This window comes from Podarcis melisellensis (assembly GCF_964234715.1).
Source record: "Podarcis melisellensis genome assembly, chromosome: 12".
Lineage (NCBI taxonomy): Eukaryota > Metazoa > Chordata > Lepidosauria > Squamata > Lacertidae > Podarcis > Podarcis melisellensis.
The window spans coordinates 20,473,007-20,487,505 of record NC_138544.1 but is presented as its reverse complement, the minus strand read 5'-3'; the positions used below and the strand labels follow the sequence as shown (position 1 = coordinate 20,487,505).

At 41.7% G+C, this 14,499-nt stretch overlaps 1 protein-coding gene across 2 annotated transcripts in view; it reads right to left on the bottom strand.

Annotated features, from left to right (window-relative positions):
• ZNF385D (zinc finger protein 385D) overlaps positions 1 to 14,499 on the bottom strand; it is a 549,735-nt gene that overhangs the window by 480,391 nt on the left and 54,845 nt on the right. For both annotated transcript variants that reach the window (XM_081883280.1, XM_081883288.1), the window contains exon 3: positions 9,750 to 9,960. The gene's annotated coding sequence lies outside the window, so the exon portion shown is untranslated. The remainder of the gene's footprint in view (positions 1 to 9,749; positions 9,961 to 14,499) is intronic.

Genomic DNA, 14,499 nt, shown 5'->3' with positions numbered 1-14,499 from the left:
ACCATCCATCATATGAATGACAACAAGAACCCCTTGCTCATTATACCTGTCCCACATTCCTAAACCAGAGGAATGTTTGGTGTTCGTGAACCAACAAGACACCTTGACCTGATTAGGGCTTCTTCCTCTCAAGGAGCTAGGCACATAAACTTTCCTTCCCCAAAACAACCTTATAACTGAGAGACCCAATACGACAACAAATAATTAGGCAAACAGGCAGAAGTGGTGTGAGCTGGAATGAAGGCTGGGAAAAGCAATAACTAATAGGATGGCTCACCAGAGACAAACAACATGAAACATCCACCTACATATAACCACCTCTTGCCTTAGAAATAATTGTATTATGTCACCCTCTCCATGTCTTTCAGGCAATGCAGATCACTTTGTGGAAACATTTTGAATTTAATAACCTGCATCACAGCATCACTCATTATGTCCACTAAAAAAAAAATACAAATCTCCTACAGAAAGAGAGAGAAAATAATGTAACTAGGGAAACCTGCAACGTTTACAGCAGTAAAGAGCTCTTCAAGATAGAGTTACAAGGCCAATTGTATAATGGAGGAAAGTAAGCTTATTATTAGGTGTTCTGAGATAAATTGTTGGCATGAAAAAGAACAAAAAATATAAGCTAAAATATAGTCTCACATTACTTCTCACACTAGTCCTCTCTACACTCAAAAACATCTTTACTGATACACAGACTGCCTCCATAAACCTGTTAATTTACTTGCTTATGAAGATGATAAGATCCTCAGATTTCCTAACCTGCATGCTCCCCTGACCTCAGTAGCTGACACCCATGGAAACACCTCCAGCCTGCCACCACTCAGGTGTTGTGTGCTTACTGTCAGACTGCTGGTAAAGAAGCTGCTGGTGACCTATTCGTGGACCACAACTGGTCCTGATGTGGTACTGGCTCCTCCTCAGTGACCAGTGGAACCTGAGAAGGATCCTATCTGGCCCCACTGGAATGATGACTCAGGGCCATGCTGTGTACCATGGGGCACACCAACACAACCTTGGCTACCTTCTCAGATGTCCTAGTCATATAGTGCTGTAGTGGAAACAGAAGCACCACTTCTTCAATATCCTGAATTCATGCCCCCACAACCATGTATATCACCTGCTGTGCCTGTCTAAGCACAGGGCAAGTGGGATGGGGTTTCCCCCAGCCCACTGTGTAATGAATAGTTTCTCAGATATTATATCCTCCTGCCCTTAGGTGCCACCTCTTGTAGCTATAGGAATGTGTGTGCATTTGGTTGTTGCTCCCTGCTGATGCTTCAGTACCCCTCCACCACCTGTTTGCTTTCTAACTGGAGGGTGCCTTCCTTTGGTGGTACATAACTTGGGGGTACTTCTGCATCCATTGCTGTCACTTGAAGCTGAGGTGGTGGCCAAGCTGTACCTTTATCTGGATGGGGGATAGCCTAACGTCAATCATCTATGCTCTGGTAACCTCTAGGTTAGATTACTGCAACATGTTATACATATGAGCCACCCCAGACCCTGCAATCATCATCTGAAGCCCTTCTTTGTGTGCTTCCTCTGTTAGAAGTCCAGAGGGTGGCAACACAGGAATGGGCCTTTTCTGCGGTGGCTCCCTGTTTGTGGAATGCTCTCCCCAAGGAGGCTTGCCTGGCGCCTTCATTCCATGTCTTTAGGCACCAGGCAAAAACATTCCTCTTCTCCTGGGTCTTTGGGCGAATTGAATAATCTATGACATTTTAAACTGGTGGGTGCTGGTTGTTTGTTACTGGGTTATCTATTTTTGTCTTTTTAGTGTTGTAAACCACTTGGTTATCCTCAGATGAAGGGTAGTATAGAAAACAAACAAAACTATTTTACACCTTTTCTATTTTAATGAAATGAAGTGTGTTTTCTTCTCCTGAGTACCTAAAGGGCAGAGCAGCTGTTCCATAGGTGTAGAGGCAGTATAGCTTCCTCCTCACAGCATCATTTGATTGCAGGATTGGTCTGCCCAAAGCTGGCATCAAGCCTGGCGATTTGTTACTTCCCAATTTGCCAGGTCAAATTCAAGTTAACATTAAAAGAATTGAGCAATCTGGTCCGGCACAGCTGTGGCATTCCTGTCCTACAGCAAATCTTCCCCGCTGCCAAGCACCAGGTTTTGAGCAACTTCTTACAAATGACAGAAGACAAGTCAAAGCCCAGTTTGAGGGCATGGCAGGCATGTCACAAACTCAATTGAAACAAGGGATGTAATTACCCTTTATCCTTCTAAGGCAGAAGCATCTTGCTTCTTCTTTTTATTGACATTCCAAAGCATATTTGAGAAACAAGAAATCTACTTTTTAACTAGATTTCCAGAAGATATATATCACTTTTTTTTCCTTCAGAGAGAGGAAGAGGATTGTATTTCCCAAAGTCAGGTTTATTGATTAGTCTTCTAAGTACATTATAAAACTAAAAGACATGTTCACTAACGGCTGTATATACGCTGACTCTGCAGACCACTCGAGATCGTATGGGATATATTTTCACCTTCTAAAGGCCCATGTTCAAGGTCACTAAGGCTATTTCTGGTGAGCTTTAATATCATACTTCTGCACGTGCTAAATCCTAGATATTACGCTATTGACTTACAAAAGAATGACTTTTTTTCAGCTTGACTACTTTCCATTCACGGAAATTTATCGTCTTTGCTTCAGTGCTTTTATTGGAGGCACTCGGCAAAGTGGGAAAGCTCCAAATGAATTTTGCAGGCACCCGTTTATGCAGCAACAAAGTGCAACTTTTCTGGAATGCATTTCTTCAAACTTTTTCTGACCCAGGATAGAAACTGTATTCGTAGAATGGGGTGGGGGGGTGGGGTGTGTGTGATATCCTTTCTGCACAACGAGCTCTCCGGCACCAAGGTGCCCTCCACACATTGCAGAAAGCAGATAACCCAAACAGAGATTACACATAAAGAAGTGTTGTCACACCATTAATCCAGCTGCCTCTGTACTGTCTGTCTAGTTTTCCTTGCAAAGGCTCTTTGGGGTCTCAAGCAGAGCACTATTTCGCGAGATCTTTTGACTGGGGATGCAAGATACCAAAAGATTAGGACTTAAGGAAAGCCCCATTCCCTTTTAAAGGCAGCCAAAGGACAGAATACTTTTCACCAAATGTACAAAATTTCCAGACAGGAAGCAGTGATATATAAATGTATCCACTTGATAGAAAGTGGTAGAAATAGCAGCAGCTTATGAATGGAATCACCTCCTCAACAAAATACAGCTGTGCTTTCAGTGCTTACTGAAGACCTCTCTGTTCATCCAGACACTGTCATGCATTTTAATGTGATGGTTTTATTGGAATTTTATTGCACTGTTGTGAATCATCCTGGTATTGTTGATGAGGGTAAGAATAGAAACTTTCAAAATAATTATCTGATTTAAACTTGTATGTTTCAGACGGTGGTCCCAGCAAGAGGAAAGGGTTGTAATTCAGTGAAGCTTTTGCTAGGCAGACTCTAGGGACCTTCAGACAGGGCCCAGGGGAGGAGGGTGTGGGGGGTGCATCATATCCCTGTCCGGGGTCAAAAAGGGGTGTGTGGGAGCCAAAGAAGGGAAGCCAGAAGTTCCTGGGAACTCAGAAACCGCTTGCATATATTGTGTGAAGACTAGCATCTACATTCTGTGTAAACCAACATGAAACACTATGACACTTCTTCTCCTGCCCAATTCCTCTTCTGCCAACTACCTACTTCTCCCAGAGAATCCAGAGAGGTGGCGCTGAAGTCCCTTGCAAGATGGTGCGAGAAGATGGGCTTGCTTTTCCTCTCCTGCAGGTGACTCACTCTACCTACTGAGGGGACTGCCATCTGCCAGTGAAGGGCAGCAGCTGTCAGTGCTAACACGCAGGGGTCAGCAAACTTTTTCAGCAGGGGGCCAGTCCACTGCCCCTCAGACCATGTGGCAGGCCAGACTATATATTTTTGTGGGGGGGGGGGGATGAATGAATTCCTATGCCCCACAAATAACCCAGAGATGCATTTTAAATAAAAGCACACATTCTTCTCATGTAAAAACACCAGGCAGGCCCCACAAATAACCCAGAGATGCATTTTAAATAAAAAGACACATTCTACTCATGTAAAAACACACTAATTCCCGGACCGTCCGTGGGCCAGATTGAGAAGGCGATTGGGCCGCATCCAGCCCCCGCGCATTAGTTTGCCTACCCAATGCTAACAGCAACTCGCCTTCGAGCTGAGGAGGGCGAAACAGCGCATTGCCACCATTTTCATCATGAACTGGTGAAGAGCTGACTATGTCTGTTGAAATTATCTTTTCCAAACAACTCTCCTAAGAATCAAGAGGTAGTTAATATTTGCACTGATGCAAATTATATTTGTAAAGCTATAATAAAAGCAAAACAACAACAACCCACTAAACAAATTTTAAAAAAAAACCACCACTAAGATATTTCATTGTGCTTTGCTTTATTAATACTATGAATAGAAAATTGGATAATTATTCTCTGTATATTTTAATTTGACGTTTTCTGACAAAAGGTGTTGTTAATTTGGAATTAATGGTTAATCTAAGAAACAGCGTTGCTTAGATATAACAAACAAAGAAGCATTTTACAACTGAGTACAACTCAAGTTTTTTCGGCCAACTTGCAACAAGCTGCAAAGTCTGCAGGGGAGCACTTGCTGCATTGTTGTTTCGATCAAGCAAGCACAGCTTTGTGATTCTTTTATTTATAATATCGTTTACAAATAAAATTGAAACTGACAGAAGGAATGGTGAAGTCTGGAGAACATTTTTAAAGTTGAACAGAGGCAATAGCGGACCTATATTTTTGAGGCCCTGAAGCCTGAACTGTTTTGGAGGCCCTTTTGCAAACACAATGAGGTCTGGGTGACCACTGTTATCTTCTTCAATGGGGTTGTTTTCAACAACCTTTAAAACATCTTTGCTACTAACTCTCAAACTTTGGGATAATATATAGAGCAACAAAAAATAATCAAATTGACTCATTCGCTGAGACCCATCTATGAGTCTCAGCTCTATACTTAGTAAAAGCTGAGATCTCAGCAAGAGGTGCCAGAACTCACCATGAACACCACCCTTGTATAATGGCAACAGTGCTCACCTGAGAGATGCCAGAACTGAGTTCCGGCTGAAAGAAAAGCCTTGGTCCCAAAAGCAGTAAGAACATGACTCGTCAGAAGTTCCGGTCAGGAGAGAAAGAGATTGTTTTGGGACAGTTTTGGAATCATGGAGAAGCCTGCTAGAAGAGGGCTTGAAGAATGGAGCTGGTGGTTCTCAAGAATGAGAAGCCATACTGTGAGGTGATGGTGATGATTCCTCAATCAGGTATAATAACAATAATCATTTATTATTTCTACCCCAGCCACTCTGGGTGGCTTTCAACAGAACATTAAAGACAGAATAAAACTTCAAACATTAAAAACTTCCCTAAACAGGGTTGCGTCCAGATGTCTTCTAAAAGTCGGATAGTTGTTTATTTCCTTGACATCTGACGGGAGGGCATTCCACAGGGCGGGCGCCACTACCGAGAAGGCCCTCTGCCTGGTTCACAGGTAGCACAACCCAGCATCAAACAGCAGTCTAACCACAGGAATAATTTCAGTAGGCAGTCCTTGTAACATCTGAACCATCACTGAAGTAAGAAGCAGCAGAAAGAGCTGGAAGAAGAGGGGAAATGCTATATAGTATCTAATCCTGGTTTGGCAGGGATGAAGGTTAGGGAAATCTTGCCTGAAGGAAAACCTATTGAGAGTTTATTTAGCCGAGGAAAACTCTTAAGAACTGTAACAAGCAAATTTAATCTTGTTTAACTAAGAACCGTACAATTAAGCAATCTTATCCTGCCATCTGAAAGGCAACACTTTATTCCCTTATGTAAACAATTCTCTTAAATACGCCATATCAGTTTTGTTCATCTTAGAACAGCTTGTCTCTTGTGGTGGTGTCAATCTTGTGTCAATGCCATCTGAACCAAGCTCTTAGGCTTTATATTGGGTTTATTTTGGCAACAAGGGTCAAACCTTCTCTAGCTAATGAAGCATTCCCTAGTGGAGACAGTCTGGGAAATGTGGCAGGGAGTTTTAAGCCTCAAATGCCATTAAAAAGGGAGGTGCCCGCTTAGTTTCATTATAAGCACCCTAAAATTGTGCCTAGAACCGAGGTTGCTGCATGTGTCAGGATTTAAATTTCTCCTCCTGTTTGGCTTTTAAAAAAACTTCCGGGGCTCCCAGGCTCCAACAGCAACAACAAAGCAAGCAAGTCTGATTAAGAACTTTTGTTTTTAAATTTATTATTTTCATTATTTGTATTTATATAGAAAAATAAAAACTTACTAACAAATATCATTTTTGTCCAAACTAAAACATTAATCTAAAGGCAAAAAGGAGAAAGAAAAGAGGAGAAAAGAAAAAAGAAAGAGGAAGAGATAGAGAAAAAAGAACAGAAAGAGAGAAGGAAAAAGTTAAGAAGCTAAAGAACTTCTGATTATTCATCTGACCAAATAAACCTTATTCATTTCATCCACTCCAGTATAACACCTAATAAAGCCACTTTCTATTAATCATTATCTTTAATCCTCAAATTGAAATGTCATTATTTCCTTTTTTTTTTCATGCAAAAAGTCTATGGGAGGTTTCCAACCTTTAGTAAATGTTGACAATGCACAAAGATGGAAAGACTCATCATTACCAACAATTGCTAAAATTAGTGGAATAAGCTGAAATGGCAAAATTGACATATTTAATCTGATTAAGAACTTTTCCATGTACTAGAAAAAGTAGCAAAGCAGAAATCCTAGCTGCCCATGTAATTTGGAAGCTTTGTTCAGAATTTAAAATAAGGTGGTGGTGGGAAACAACACAAACCAGAATTCCAAGAAGAAATGGCACTTTAAAGTATTTTATACATAATAACTGCAGGGAACATTATGAATATTAATGCAGCTTAAATACTACATATGTATTTTCTTTTTTGGCATTAATCTTTGCCTGCTATCAGTCGATTACCCACACCATCGGTTACGCACGAAATTACATTTTTAAATCTAAGCCTGTGTAAACACAACTATCTTTCCAAAAGAATATGCAAACACAAAAACTTTCTAAACATGCAGCATTCAGCAGATTAATGTTCCAGAGCATTAATTCCAGTGGAAAGCTAAATCCCAAACCAGCTAATCGTGCTAATCGTACTGCACTCTATCTGGTGTCAAACGACAAGCGTCTGGATTTTAGCTACGCTGGCATTTGCTCATGAAAATTGGTGAAGGGGGGAAGAACAAAAGAACGACAAAGTTCCCTCTGGGCTAAACAGAAGAAGTAACAGCAGAAACAATAGCAGCTTGTTGTTATGGGAGTTTAAGAGTCAGGGCTCTGTAGTTAATTGGCTTGCTCTCACTAGCAGTTCGTGTCGCTCCAAGAATGGAAATTAAGATCAAAGAGAAAATGGAAACTTTTAAAAACAAATTAACAGGGTCAGACACTGGGACACAACCAAGACTTTCGGGTGCCTGAGGCAAAGGACAAGATGGTGACCGTACCTTCAAAGCACGACAGTACCACTTTAAGCAGACATGGCTTCCTCCATGGAATTCTGGGAGCTGTGGTTTGTTAGGGGAGCTGTAAGTTGTTAGGGGACTCCTATTCCCCTTCCCAGGGTTCTAGGGGAAGAAGGTTTGATCAGCAAACCACTAAAACTTGTGATCCATTGCAAGATCTGAAGGAAGACCATTTCCCTCCCTGAATAAGCAACCCTGTAGCCCAGAGTTGCCTAAACTTGGGCCTCCAGCAATTTTTTGGGACTACAATTCCCATCATGCCTCACCACTAGTCCTGCTAGATGGGGATGGTGGGAGCTGTAGTCCAAAAACAGCTGGAGACCCAAGTTTGGGAGACCCTGCTGTAGCCTATGTGGCTAGTCAAGCACAAAGACCAGCTCCTCCCTCTGCAGATTCAAGTCAGGTCCAAGGATGCAGTAGTTGCAAGGCATCCACACCTGTCCCACATTCTCCAACTCCTTCAGTGGTGGGGGCTTTCAGGAAACCACTATGGACTAAGAACTATCCCGAAATGCAAAATTCTTTCCCATCTGGCAATTGGAAAACGATACTCAAAGATTGGCCCAAAGTGTCCCCCCAGTTGTTCAAAATTCAGCCGAGCCGCTGAACCACAAATCCCTCAAGCACAAATGTCTTTGTGTACAGATAGTCGTTGACTGCTTGGGAAATGGCTTTAACCTGCACTTGAAAAGGAACCTTTCACGTTGAAACCCCACGTGGTGATTAATGTAGCTATTTCCATTCCTTGCAGAGCACAGTATGTTCAAAAGGATAATTAGCACAGCGAGGAGTTCTACACCTCAATACGGCCTCTGCAATGCAGACATTTTAGCTATATTACAGTGCAGCAGCTACCCCCCCCCAAAAAAAAAAAATCTAATGAGAAGCAGATACTCATAAACCATCAAAGTATTCTTTTTGACAAAATAGCTACAGACAGTGCAGACAACGCTCGGCCATTATATAAATATCGGTGTGATGACAGAGTTGCTTGTTTTCTGAAAGATTTTCAGAATAGAAAACGGCCTTCTCCTGATCCTTGTGTCAGAACCTTCAGAATTAAGTGCAGCTCATATAGTCATTCAAGTGACAAGGAAGCAACGTGGTCATGTTTCTTAGCCGTGGGGATATTTCAAATCGTACTAACTGCACAATACAAAGCGCAGGATGGCCGTGATGTTTGCATCACAATATGGCACAGGGCTGATTCACATATGCATGGGCATTGCACAGCACAATGGCACTGGATGAGGTACAGCTGGAAACTGACATCATTGAAATGTGTGTGTGAAAGCAGGTTTCTGCACCCAGTTATGTATTTGGATACACATCTGCAGTGCCATGCTTGTCCCAGCTTAATTGAACCGGCTGCATGCGTAACTAACTTCTGAATCAGGAGAGTTGGCTCAGGTGCTAGGCCTGGAAGTGGTGATGGGTTGGAAGAGTTTTCAATAAGATTTATGATCATCAGGGATTGGGATAGCCATGGGAGCAGTCTTGAGTTGTGTTTTAGACCAGGGTTTCCCAAACTTGGGTCTGCAGCTGTTTTTGGACTACAATTCCCATCACCCCTCACTAGCAGGACCAGTAGTCAGGGGTGATGGGAAGTGTAGTCCAAAAACAGCTATAGACCAAGTTTGGGAACCTGTTTAAGTACCCAAAACTGATGCTCTTCTTGCTGATGCTCTGCTTGCTGATGCTTCCTCTTTCACTTTTATGTACCTTTCAAGGGGGAGAAAAAGGTGACCAGTCCCACCCACCCATTATAAAGAAGGCGATGAGCAGAAGGTTGCAACAGAGGTTTTGTAGGCTCAGGGAAAATTTGCAGAGGCACCATCACACTGTGGTAACAACCCCAATCTCGACATACCAATGATCCCATAAAGCAACTTCCTATTTTCCTAAACCAACACAATTTTAAGAGCCACAGAAACTAGACCCATGACATTGCATTTCTTTAAATTCCAAATTATTGAAAACAGGTGCTCGCAACATTGCTCACTTTTTGGTCCTGGCCACTTTTAACTGAACCCCTTACAGAACACCAAAGAAGCAATATTCACTTATGAGGCCACCTCCTATGCTGCACAAACCCATAAACTGCTCATATGCTGCCAGAAGCTGAATATTCTGTCATATCTTTACCACATAGTAGTGAAGACAGAACAATTCTTTACACCTACCTTGGTGCTTCCAGAACTTTCCTTCAGAAACTTCAAGCTGACTGGAGTGATTGGTTGCTTCATAAAAGACATTTGCTTCCTGTGCAGCAGAAAAATGCTTACTCATTTTTCGAGAAAGTAAGTGGAAACTGCCTCAAGAGGGGGTGTTCATCAGTTTCTTGCTAGTAAAGCTGACATGATTGCCTCTTTACCTGCTGATATTACTTTGCACCTGAAAAGATGAAAATGTAAATGACACATTTTGCAAAAGCACATTTTCAGAAGAACCTGGTGCTCTTTGAAGATCATCTACTTGGGATATGCCTGCATTTTCCTTAATCTGTTCAAGGGGGCCAGAAATTGGTAAGGCAATATCCACTATTGGTCAGGCAATTTGACAATGAGATGACACATTCTGTGGTTTCTAAAATGAGTCTAAAATCCAAATACATTTTTTCCTCATGCAGACAGCGCTTCCAGCTTCTGGCATGAAGATTTACAGATGGGGGAAAAACTCAGCCATGGCTGATGATGAAGCAGGTGCTCAAACAAAGTTAAAAGGCTTTCTGCACACTTATTTTTTTCCTTATTATAAACGATTTCCCAGAATTGTTAAACATTTAAAAACAATTATTTTAAATAAATGATCCCCCAAATTGTGCCTTGCTCATGTTGCCATAATGAAAATGTTTTAGTAAAGCACTTCAGACAAAAATATAATCATAAAGTAATTGTAGCAAGGCATTCTTAATTCTATGTACTGCATGGATTAGGGCCCATTTGTTGTTGGATCTAAATTTTCATCAGACCCAGCCCAGGGATGATGGAATTGCCCATTCAGATATTGCTGAACTACAACAGTTTCCTCTATTGCAAGGTAATTCATACATTCTTCTCTGTGGATTGTGTGTGTGTGTTTAAAAAGTTAAATACATTATAATGGGAATAAATGATCACCCTGCACAGGGCTTTCTTTTGCAATTTGAGAAGCCCTTCCTTAATATCAGTTGTCATGTACCACCTACACACTATGCATAGGCAATTTGATTATGATTCATTATGGCTAAATTGTGTTAAGTGTTTGATAGTTAGCCAGACCATAGCTATCACCCTGTCATAAACCTTAACAAGATTAAATTCCCATCCCAGCTGTTCATTTCCCACAGGTATGTGTCAGAAAAAGTTCTGAAAATTTACAATGCAATTCTATGCACGTGTGCTCAGAAGTAAGTCCCTCTGTGCTTTACTCCCAAGCAAGGGTGTATAGGGTTGTAGCACTCTGGATCTTCAGGTTGCAAACACATTTCTGCCTGTTTTCAACTGGAGCAAGGAATTTAGACAATTAGTGGGGCTGGAGAGCTGAAAATAATGCCAATATATTTCACATCTGGCAACCAATGCACTCCTTTGGTTTCAGATAATACATGGGTAAAAAGGTAAAGGGACCCCTGACCATTAGGTCCAGTCGCGGCTGATTCTGGGGTTGCGGCACTCATCTCGCTTTATTGGCCGAGGGAGCCAGCGTACATGGGTAGAAGAGTCTAAAAAGCACAGGGCACAAATTGTCATAGCCCTCTAGGAGGCTCAGTTTGCTCAAAACTGAGTACACACTTCTAGAGTTAATGCTGAATACAATGCTTTTGGTAAATGAGCCACCATAGCCATGAAAATTTGTGTCCCAGGCTTCTTAGACTTGTCTACCCATGTACTATCTGAAACCCAAGAGGTGCACTGCTTGTCAGATGTGAGCTTTTTTTTCAGCTCTCCAAGCCCACTATATAATTTACTCTAATTCCTCTTCGATGATCCTTTGAAAGATGCATGTGGCTTTCCTTCACAACGAACGAAACAAAATACCCTGTGTTTCACAGAAGGGTTGTACAATAGTGACCACAAGCTTTGGGGGCAGCACAAGAAGAGAGAGAGGAAACACATCATATCCAGTCATCTTACATCTTGGCTTATGCTAAGGCCCTAAACGGCCTCGGTCCAGTATACCTGAAGGAGCGTCTCCACCCCCATCATTCTGCCCGGACGCTGAGGTCCAGCGCCGAGGGCCTTCTGGCAGTTCCCTCATTGCGAGAAACAAAGCTACAGGGAACCAGGCAGAGAGCCTTCTCGGTAGTGGCGCCCACCCTGTGGAACGCCCTTCCAGCAGATGTCAAAGCGATAAACAACTACCTGACATTCAGAAGACATCTTAAGGCAGCCCTGTTCAGGGAAGTTTTTAACGTGTGATATTTTACTGTATTTTTGGTTTTTATGGAAGCCACCCAGAGTGGCTGGGGAGGCCCAGCCAGATGGGCGGGGTATAAATAATAAATTATTATTATTATTATTATTATTATTATTATTATTATTATGCTTTTCAGAGTCTGACACCAGCCTGGCCCCAAACAATCCATGATCCAAAATCATGACCACAAAGCAGTGATTGCATACTTTTAACTAGGAAGTAGATTTCCACTTTGATAAGATGTCCAGGTTCCCCAGCAAGAGGATGTAATTATACAACACTTAAAATGCTCATTCAACCAGAATCCATTTATCAACTTCCTGGGAACATGGCAGAGTTGCCTAAGCACCCATTCACCATAGTTAAAAAACTGAATAAGGTGGAAATGTGGGCCCCTATGATCCAAAAACAGAGTTCATTTTATTAAATGTATTAAAACTGTGTCCCATTCCTCCTCAAGGAACAACTGTTATCCATTCTATAACCCTGTGAGGTGAAAAGCTTTGTTTTGTAAGGAAGCTAGGAGGGTGCTTGTGAAACATGCACCACTCGTAAACGCCATCTCCAACTCCTCGAAAGGTTCCATCAACGGTGTCTCTGAAGAATTTTACACATCATTTGGGAAGACAGGCAAACTAATACCAGTGTACTGGAAGAAGCAAAGATCACCAGTGTCAAAGCAATGATTCTTCAACATCAACTTCGTTGGACTGGTCACGTTGTGAAGATGCCTGATGATCGTCTTCCAAAGCAACTACTCTATTCTGAACTTAAAAATGGAAAGCGTAATGCTGGTGGTCAACAAAAGAGGTTTAAAGACTATCTCAAGGCAAATCTTAAAAAATGTAGTATAAACAGCAACAACTGGGAAACACTGTCTTGTGAATGTTCTAATTGGAGAACAGCCTTTACCAAAGGTGTTGTGCGTGTTGAAGACACTCAAACTCCAGACAGAGGGGATAAACGTGCTAAGAGGAAGGCAAGTTTGGCAAACCCTCACTGTGATCAATTCCCGCCTGGAAACCTATGTCCCCACTGTGGAATGATGTGTGGATCCAGAATTGGCCTCCACAGTTACTTACAGACTCACTGTTAAGGCTGTGTTCATAGAAGACAATCTTACTTGGCTACAAGTAATTGCCAAAGAAGAAGAAGAAGCTCTCTGTTATAGTCAGAAAATGTTTGCTTTCAGATCAGGTTTAGGAGTGATGCTAGCTGGCACACTTTCAGTAGCTCCTCATGCATCTTTCATTGAACACCTGAAGAGGTCTATAGTCTCCTCTAAAAATCCAATTTATCAACATTGTGAATGGAATCATTAAAATAAGGAGGCTTTTCCCAGCTCAACTATCTTGTCTCATGTATTAGCCCTTCAGCCCCCTCACATCAACAATCAATGCAAGAAGGTGGTGAGTTGGTTAAGCACTTTTTGACCCTGGGAAACTGAAAATAACCCTAATCACAGAAGTGCCACATTTGGCACATGCTCCCTATGTAAAATGAAGCCTATGACCTTTAGTGGATTGTATCAGAATGAGTGGTAGGGAGAATCACAAGAGGAGAGGAAGTGCGACTGCACAGGAGACAAGAAGATGGTGAATTGGTGGCTCTCCAGATGTTGACTCCAACTTCCATAAGTCCCAGGCAGCATGGCCAATAGGATGGAGGGTGGAAGACCACAGAATCTCCAGCCCTGCTGCAAAGAGTTAGAATTTGGGTCTGAAAGGTTCCCACATTAGACTGCAGTCCTAAACATACCAAGGAGAAGGCATGGAGCAGAAATTTGATTCAGATCAAATTTAAAGGCAAGGCCTACATAATCTGCATTTCCCAAAACAATATGTAAATAAAATACAGCCACCCTTCAAAATTCACACTTCTCCAAATTTTGCAATGCAGCTCTGCAGTCTAGGAATGTGTACAAAAATGCATATACCAAGGTAAAGTGTGCACAAAAAGGTATTTATGTGTGAAAATAACTTACAGAAATGCAATTAATTAGGAGAGATTTATCTGGGGGGGAACACTGTATATTAGGCAAAATTACATGTATAATGTATATTAGGAGATATTTGCACTAAAATGTGATGAATTTTCATGAGGACATTAAAAAGAATTGCAAACTGATAGAGGAAAAATAAGAAATAGAGAAACAGAAATAGACACATTTGCCTACTCCTAGAAGGGAAAAAAAGCCCCATTGAGCACAGTTGGATTTCTATGTAAACATGCATGGGGTAGGGCTGTTAACAATTGCAGTCATGCAACTGTTTGCCGATGCTTTTCTAACCAGTTAGTTTCACACATAAAATCCTCCTCCAGTTACATAATCTTTTAGCATTGTAGGTGCATTAGTACATAATTTATTGTGAACCCACAACCAATGACTGCTTGAATTATACACAATGGTCACTGGGCATTTGGAGCAGCAAACTTGCCGTCCATGAACAGAAATACATTTGATGGGACCCGGCATTTTTCCAAGGGAAATATAATGGATCATAACAGTTTTCTGAAAGCTTTATTATTCTGTAC